The following is a 9,870-nucleotide window of genomic DNA, read 5'->3' on the forward strand; positions in this document are numbered from 1 at the left end:
TTCTCTCTATCATGTCCCTGCACACATTAATAAATATGTTTGTAATTAAAATCACATCCCTTTGCCTTCTCCTTGCCAGTAGCAGATTCTCGACACAGATCCCACTTTTATGAGCCATGACAAATATATCTGAGGTCGAAACCATCTTACTCCAGCTTGAGAAGCCCTTTGCCACCCAGTTTTCCTTTTGACTCCTTGAAAATATTTTGACAGCAGCAATGACTCCTCTGCAATGCATCTCTCAGCCTGATTGCCACTTGATTTGAACAGGCTGCTGGAAAGCAGGAACACACCAGGCTCAGAGGTCCCTCTGCCATGTGCATCTTGAGCCCCCACACAATGCAAGAGCAGTTTAACCAGGGTAAGGGAAAAACTGGGGGAAAAATGGGTGTAATAATGATTTTTATGCCAATCTATGTATTGGCAATTGAAAATTGATGTCATAAGCTCATGGCTTTGCAACTGATGGGTAGTTTTTCCTTGAAAGGCTCCCCTCTTCTGGCACATGTGGAACAGGTAAAATATTGTCAGTGCTGTTGTTTCCTAGAGAAACCTTGAATTTGCAAATACTACTCCTAAAGGTCTGTACTGAAAAATAAATATAGATGGGTACCACCATAAAAATTCAGAAAATACCACTATTTGGTTTGTGATTGCCCAGACACAAATGACAGTTGTACTTTGGCCTTCCTTCTGGAGACAATCACAAACCAGGATGGTTTTATGATTCTCCTGAGGCCCCCTGAGTTGCACAAATTTAAAGCAAGGGCTTTGTAGGCACAGGGCCCTCCACGGGTGTGAGAAGGAGGAATGCTGATTAATGGAACCCAGGGACCAATAAACAACTCTTCAATCTAACACAGCCAAGTAAATGAAGACAGTACACATAAATCAATAACAACATTTCCATTTCATCTCCCACCAGAAATGCTCAACAGCCAATTTTTTTATCAGTGAGTAAAAGTGGAGGTGGGAGGCTCTAATGTAATTCAGTTGCAGAAGCCCTCAAGAAGTGCATTCCAGAGCATTTAAAGAAAAAAAAAAAAAAAAGGCTTGTGTCAACACTCAGATCGTGCTGATACTCAGCTGTGCTGCTTTTGAGTTGCAAGAGGGCCTCCTGTTTATCTCTAAAGTGTCTGGAGATCACGCAGTGACTTGGATTAGTTGGAAATCACATCACTATGCTACAAGAGAGATGGTATTTATAAATGGAAGCATTCATAAAAGGGAAACATTTGTAAAGGTTACAAAAATGACAGTGCTGTCTTACTATGGCATGGAAAAAACAAACCAAACCAAAAGCCACAAACCAAGCAAACAACCAAACAAAAACATGATACAAACACAAAAAAAAAAAAAAAGATGCCTGCACAGGATAGCAAATTGCACTTGAAATATGGAACAGATCCATGGGCTTTAGGAAGCAGGAATCCCAGTTTCAAAGAAAGCAGTGTGTTCAAGAATGACCTGTCAGAAATTTCTCAAAAGCAGAAGAGAATCCTCCTTCAGAAACAGTCTAAGGAAGGTTATGAAATGTGAGACAGAGACAGTAAGAGGTGCATTTATTTTGGAAGTGTGGGCTGTCTCCACAGGTTTCCGTGGATCCAGGAGGGATCAGCCTTGGAGAAGTCTGGTTTGCTGTTTATTGTTCCTCATAAACCAGTTTTTGAATGAGTTATAGAATCATAGAATCAGATTGGAAAAATCACAGAATTAGGCTGGGAAGGGGCTCTAAAATCAAATCCAGCCCTCTGTTTCCTTATAAAGGGAATTTTGACCTCTGACCACCAGCCTTCCACTCTGTTGGGGAAGAGGATGTGAGCACATGGCATGGGAAACTGAAATTCAGTCAGGGACTGGAAGTCATAAGCTGGAGAATTGCACAAGTCAGGTAATCATTTCTGGTCTGGGACATGATGATGAGGAACAGAAAAATTCACAGGTGCATTTTGCCTACAGAAAACTAGTCCTATCTGTACCTCCTAGCGGAGAAAGCCTGTGTAGAAGCTGTAAGGGATTGATCACCCTTGTAGGGCATTTCAAGTCCAGTTATAAATTAGAGATGCATCAGTCTGTATAACTTTTATTTCTAGGAGGTCTTAAAAGAACATACAGATTTTCTGAGCCCTCATTATATAGGATTCTGCAAACCTATCTACCACCCTAACTACCCAATAGAGGTGGACATTAAAAAGAAATTATAAGATCCTAGGTCTGTAAAACAGTATTCATGGGCATTTTGGAGGTCTCAAAGGAATTTATTGGAGGTGACATTTGCCCTGGTATAGCCAGGCCAGTGCATTTGGAAGAGTTCCTGCTGGCTGTCACATACCATAGTGCTGCTCTCAGCTGAAAGCTGCAACTATTCAAATGCATTTTGGGTGCTTGAACTTGTAAAGATTTACAATATTCATAATAATGATCACATAAAGTAACAAGAAAAAAGACAATTACTACCTTTAAAAAATGGAAGCCTATTCTATAAAGTTCCTTTTTTTTTGTTTCCTAAGAAGAAAATTACTTTTATATTCTATTTAGTAACAATATTAAACATTCCAGTGATGCTGAGAGCAGAAACCAAATATGACAAGCCCTATTTACTATGCAAGCAGCACAATCTCCAAGGAAAGAACCTTCTCACATTAAATTATTTGGTTCAAGTTCCAGGGAGCTGAAATTTTATTACTGCATTCCTTAAAAACAACATGAGCCTTGTAACAATTATTAATGATTACAATCAAGGTCAAGATAGGTGACATTTCCCATGACCTGCCCTGAAATCTTAGGCTTTTCTTCTATAAGGTTATCCCTGGACTTCGCATTTGTCAGACCAGGCTTCAAGTTTTCATGGTTGAGGAGTTTCCTGGGGACATGATGTGAGTTTGTTATTTTGTTTATTTGGTTTTTAATCAGATATTTTTCCTCTGTGCCCTCCTAGGGAAAGTACAATATCTTAAGGTGTGGGAAATACACACGCATCATATGTTGTGGGCTACCAAACAGATACTTCACAAAATTCTGTTCGTTTTATTACCTCAAAGCCAATCTCTTGATCAGGTCTTAATCCATTAATAATTAGCAGTATTAGCTTGGCCATCTAATTGTACCAAAGAAGCTTCTGACGAGAAGCCTCTACTTTTAAATAAAATTGTAAATGCACACTTCAAGGACATTTTAAGCTTCAGGAATGTCTGTTTAATTTTAAGAGACCTGAGGGTCTTCTATAACCTCACTCTTTCCATTCTGTCCTTTAGGAGCCCCTCACCATTACCTGAAAGAGGCACCTGCTAGAAATGAAAATAAAGGACAAAAATAATCACTGGTGGTTTCTGCAAATTATTGATTGCAGCTGCAGCAACTTAACACATATAATCACCTAATTCCTGCAGCAAATTGTCTTTATACTCAACACCTGTATCTGCAAGGTTATTTTTGTTCTAGTGCAAAGTGCTCTGGTTTAGATTCTTCCTACTGGGGAACTTCTTAGTGTCTTAGGTAAAGGGTTCTTGTTTCAAGTCCCAAAAAAGGCACTTCCTAATCACCACGCTCACCTCTTTTTTGTAAGATTAACACCTAAAACCTTGCTTTTGCATTTAGTTCCACTTCTAGATACAAGCAGAAAGGATTACTATTCCTTACACACTGCAGAATAAATGTATGGGGGGAAAAAAGCAGGGGGAGATGTGCAGGGTGAAGAAGAACAGTCTCAAGGTGTGTGTACATCCAAGGGAAAACAATTTCCAACATTTAGCCACTTGCTCTTAAATGATAAAAAATCAGTAAGAGTTACACTGTCAAAACCAAAAATGTAGCAAACAAAGGACATTATTTAGTTGTTGATTAAACTATTTCATAAAGAGTTCACACATCTCTGCAGGTTTTTAATGCACACTGCATGCTGCTGTTGATGCATTTTAGGATAATGACATCATAAAATTCTTGTCATTCAAGCTTCAATTTAGTAAATATAGACTTTTCTCAGTACTTGGGAATATCCTAAAATTCAAATCTGAGCTCATGCTTAAGCACCACTATGAGTTAACCCCATTAGAAAAAGAACAGTGCACAGAAGGAGAAAGATAAGTAGCACAGAAATTAAAGTTTTTGATGATTTTTTAATACACTTCATACAAAGCAGATATGAATGTGAGAGCTCTTGGTTCTCTTGCTTCTTCAGTGATGCTTTCATGATCAGGTGCAGGATTAGAAGGGAATACCATGGAAGATAGGATATCACTCCATAGAAGATAACACATTTACCAAGATTATTGAAGTTTAGTTCATTGTGTCTTGAGTTAATGGAGTTCCCTGAGGTAACTGGAGAGAAGATAATGGGATTGATGGGTGCTGAGTGTTTTATAAAGGACAAGAGGCTAAATCTATAATATATTCATTAATTTCTCCCCAATATAGTGCTCCACTACGAGAGTCTCCAAACTGTGAGGTGTTGGTTCACTCCCACCCTCCTCCAACCGCAGCAGCCATCACCTTCTGTTAATTACAGTGAATTACAGTAGCATTGGGGTGTCCTGCAAAGAAAGCTGCACCAGCTCCAAGAGCTCAGGTTTCGGCATGAATCAACCATGGCTCTTCCACAGATTCTTTTGGTGAATTTTTGTATGCGTTTATGTATATATTTATGTATTTGCAAGACTTGTTACATGTGAGGGGAAGAAGAGAAAAGGCTGAGCAAAAGCTTTATTTGAAGGGATAAGGAAGATACCTTAGTTAGTAAACAGGGTTAAAAAGGAACTTGGATAAAATAAGGATTAAGGATTTCTTGCACTGCTGTAAACACTACTTGCACACTAACTCGAAAGACATGGCTCTCATTAGTCCCAGCAAAACACAAGATAAAAAAGAAAGAAAAAATATATACCATAAAGCAGAGAGTGATTTTAACCAGTGACACCAAGTATGCACTGAGTCAGTACAATCCTAATGTGAGTGAAAATGTTCTAAGTGGCTGCTGTTGACACTAAATTTCCCTGCTGCTGCTGGTTTATCTCTCCATGCCTGATGATGTAAAGGCTTTTCAAGTGCAAAACACTTTAAAATACTTTTATACAGCTACATTATATTAGAATCTCTGAAGTTGCCTAAAAAGTGTATGCCAAATCCCCTTTTTCCCAGTTAATTTTGTGCTTATTTAACATGTTTCAATTAAAATCCTGAAAGGGAACAGTTCCTCTATACTGAGCAGATTCCCATTTATTCTTATCCAAAGAGCACACCTGGAATATATCACTCACTGCTGCTTTTCTACTGCTGTGCAGGGCACTTAGATAACAAAGCCACAGTGGGAGAACCAGCTGAGATACAAACTTGAGTGCAACTTTAAATTGAACCTGGAAAAGAGACCATTGCTGGGAAGCATGAAAGCCCTGACAGATCCAAAATCAAAAAGGAGCTCAAAACTACACATAGGGAGTGGTTTTCTTTCCATAATTTTCTTAATATTTTTAAAAGCTGTGTGGTACTCCACAATGGAAGAGGAATTATGTTACAGTTTCAGATGAGGTGTGTTGAAAGAGCCAGGGCTGATGCAGTTTGCAGCCTTGGAGTTTGCCTTCTTCTTCAAAGCTCTGTGCCAGCGCCAGGCTCCAGGGCTGAGGGAGAAGCAGGAGTGTTCCCTGTGTACGTGACCCTGTTTACGTGCAGCCCTCCAGGATCTGCTACAGGCACTGGAAATGTGCTCAATCTTTAGCAAACCCAGGCAGAGATTCCAGTGGCCAGATAGCAGCTCTGTTTATCAGCCTGTAAACAAAATTCACTGATAAAATTGGCCTTTTCTTCTTTTCCATAAATCTCCCCTCTGGATTTTTTTCTTTTTCCTAACAACTGTCACAATGCTGATGAAAAACAATCTCTTTGCCTTTTTGAACCTGGTGTCTCTTATGACAGCAATCTTTTATAAAACCAAAGAAAGCAGAAGAGCTGTGCTTTGAGGGGATGGCTTTGTAGATTTTTAGGGTTTCTTTTTAATAAAACCAAATAATTCCAGATGAAATAAGCAATGAAAAACTTTTGCACTTAATAGCTGAAACAGTTGCCTTATAAATAGGTCTGGAAGCAACCTGAATTATTTCAGGGCAGTTAAGTGGACTGTACCCAGCTGCAAGTTTAATATCCAAAATAATACTGCTGATACTGGATTTTTAGATTGCCTGACATCAGCTGAAGACTTACTGGGATTTCTGGGTGTTGAAGGGTAGTTTATCTACATTTTTCAAATACACTGAAGCAGAACATATTTCAGTGGGTACAGCACAAGGAATAATTAACCAAGTTCTGATTGCTAATATTGGAAATGCGATTTTTCTTCACATTTGAAAACTTGGATTCACCTCCACCCACTTTCATTTTGCATAAAATCCACTTTTAAAAGAACAAATTATCAAGCAAAAGCAAAGCACACGTAGAACTGTGAGAGCTGCTTTTCATATTTATAATTCTTCTTTTTTTCTGTTTTACCTGTCCTTTCTGTCACTCCCATTCCATAAGCAACCATCAAAAACCCTGATTTAATGCTTCTTTAACACAGTGAAACCCAGGGAAACGCAGATGTCCCTAGAGAGCAACTCAGTGAGCACTGAAATGGACTGGGGAAGGGTGGAAAGGAGAGTTATTGTTATTTTTATTTGAATTCCATTCCCAGCTAGCAAGAGAGAATCTAATGAGTTCACACCAGGCATCCTCCCACTGCAGATTAATCTCCATTGTGGAGCACAGCCCATAATGGGGCATAATTGAGGCCCATCGCATCCAAATTATTTTTTCAATATCAGAACTCTCTGGATGCTTCAGAAAAAGGGAGAAAAAAGTGACCAATCACAGAAATGCCTCAGGACATTACCAGAAAATAGTGAATGGTAGATAAATATACATTATGCACATGCCCAAATTTTCACAGCAAAATCCATTCTCTGTAGTGTTTTCCTGCATTGGAAAATGGTCTCTTCAGAGCAATATTGAAAAGTATAGAAAATAATGTTAAATATGTTTTATTTCCCCTTAATGTCTGTAGTAAGTCTCCATGTGCAGCATTCTTTCTCCATCAATGTGTATTCTATGCACACAAAGACAGACTTCATTAAAGGGTTTGTCAGCCCATTCTCCTAAAGACATTCCCAGGGATATCAGAGGGACAGGCAGTGATAAGGGTGTGTGACCAGATGTGAGATCAGTAGAAAATTCTGGTAGTAAAAACCAATAGTAAATACAGTGTTGTTGGACCCTTCAACTTGAGTGATGACAAATGTGTAAATATTTTATCATGACCATTGAGTTTGGTGAATAACTGGTGAAAAAAATACCTGTATGTAGAACAAAAAATTTACAGGAATCTAGAGAGCCAAATTTTCACTGAAATTACAGTGATTTGGGGAGAGCTGATGACATCAGCCACAGCCAAAGACACTTTTTCCAAGCAAGGGGCTAGGTCTACTTTAGTACCTTAACAGAGTAAGTGGCGTAATTTGGTTTCAAAAATCAGCAATATTTCAAAAGGGACATGAATAAACAGTAGTGAACACTGAGAGCAGGAGAACCACCTACCACACCTACCACAGAATCATTAAGGTAGAAAAAGACCTCCAAGATCGTGTCCAACCTTTGACCAGACAGCACCACATCAACTAAACCAGAGTGCTGACTGCCACATCCAGTGGTTTCTTACCTTCCAAGGAAGTGACTCCACCACGCCCCTGGACAGTCCCCTCCGATGCTTGACCACCCTTTCAGTGAAGAAAATCTCCCTCATGTCCAACCTAAACCTCCCCTGGTGCAGCTTGAGGGGTCAAAGATTGCATTCACAGACGTTGGAAGAGATTTAACAGAACATGAGAACCACGTGGCAGACAGAATTCTGAATTTGATAGGTAGCGTATCCAGTGTTTTACATGTGCATTTGCTTGGCCATCCTATCTTTTTCTATACAATGTTCTAAATTCTCATTGCCCAGTGTTGCACAATTTTTACAGTTGCACAATTTTCAACAGTATTTTGCCATCATTATTCTTTGGACAGATAAAGAATAGGAAATACAACAGAGTAACTTGGTTTTCCTGCTCTTTCATTACCCTTGAACAATGGGGGAAAATTGCCCAGAAACGTACATTTCAGTAATAGGTGTGGTGGTCACTGAGAGGAAAAATGGAAGCACAGAAGCATTTCCAGTTCTGTAAATCACCCTGAGAGAAGCAGATGGAACCATGTCCTCCCTCTGATAAAAATATTATCTCCATGGTCAGGGCATTTCAGGACAGCTGCTGGAACATCTGATGAGGTGTTTACAAGGAAAATTAGAGGCACCTTGCATTGCTGTGATGGCCCTGAGCACTTACCCAGATCTAGGAACATTTATTTGGCAGGAATTTGTCCATAAGTGATAAAAGGGAAAATTCTGATCTTATCCAATGGTGGGAGGCCCAGCAGATATCCAGGATAAAAGCTCAAATAATGATGGAATTTTTGTTCATGGAATTCTCTGTAAACTACTCTGAAATAATGGACAAGAGTTGACACAGATCCTTGGAAAGCATCAGTCTGAGAAATCAAATTTGTAACTCATGTTTCCAGCTAGAAAGGGATCAAAACCCATGTTAGAGGGGGGAGAGGGGAAGAGAAGAGCTTGAAAAAACCTTAAAAAATTAAAATTAAGCTCCCTTTATAGGAGATAATTCTGTAACTATGCTTGGTCAAGGAGAAATAATTCTGAATAATTTTGAACACCCCAATGGAGAATTCAGATGCCAAAATATTTTCTTCTTTTCCTGCCCAAACCACTGTTTTTCTTTTGGTGCCACTGAAGCAAGAAAGAACTGGGGTGGGTAGACCCATTCAGTATCTTAACCTTGTACATCAGGCCAGGAAATGCAAGAGTCTAAAATGAAACTAATTAATTTTGCTCCCTCTGTTTCCCTTTTCATTTCAAGACTAATATTTTAAATGTTGCCAACTGGACATAGTTACCCTTGCAAAAATTTGACCCAAAGGCAAAGGTTTGACCCAAATTCCAATTCAGTTTCCAAAGGACATTAAAACTACCACAAACCAGAACAGAATCCACTCTAAAAGGCTCATGCAATTCAGCATGACTTTTCTTCTCTTTTCTGCCAGATTTATAAATAAAGAAGGAAAGAGAGGCCCAGATTTTCTAGATGCAAACCAGAACCTACTTGGATTTCTGTACTGTAAGGTCAGCCCCCAACAGTGCTCATAAAGATTAATTGATTAATTAATCAAGATAGCTAAATCTTTTTAAGGAGGAAACATGTCAAAGATTTTAGAAGGCTTAAAAGTAAGAAAAATTCCTAAGCGTGAAAGAGTTAATGGGATTTCTCAGCCCATCAGTGCAAAAAATGTCTTCTTGTGGAGGAAATCAGAGGTGGGGTGCTCCTGCCCTTGAGTATCACTGAGTGACTCCACCTCAGGAAGCTTTATCTGGGCTGCTTTGGGCCATCCCACTTCCGACTGCTGCTTCTCCTGCAGCCTCCCATCCTTTCCCTGCTGTTTTATGTGGAACTCAGCAGCTCTGGCACTTTCTGTGTTTAACTCTCCCCACAGAGACTAGCAGAGAGTGAAGTAAACACTGTGCTCTTGTTTGCAGTGCACAGGAAAGCCAGGGAAAGGCTCCAGTCCTGGCATCCTTCAGGGAGGCTGCTGTGTGCCAAGCTGAGAGCACAAAGACACTCCAGCAAATATGGCTTTGGTAGTGCCTGAAACTTCCCTCATTTTGGGAGAGACTCCAGCTATTAAAGCTCTGCTAAGGAGCATCTCTCCAGTTTTACCCCTGCAATTACCGTGTTTGCAGTTTGCCAGCTGGTTTTAAGGTGAAAAAACTGGCCTGAAGGAAGGCTGTGGCGGCTG

This window comes from Passer montanus, unplaced genomic scaffold, assembly GCF_014805655.1.
Source record: "Passer montanus isolate IOZ18808 unplaced genomic scaffold, ASM1480565v1 scaffold116, whole genome shotgun sequence".
Taxonomy (NCBI): Eukaryota; Metazoa; Chordata; class Aves; order Passeriformes; family Passeridae; genus Passer; species Passer montanus.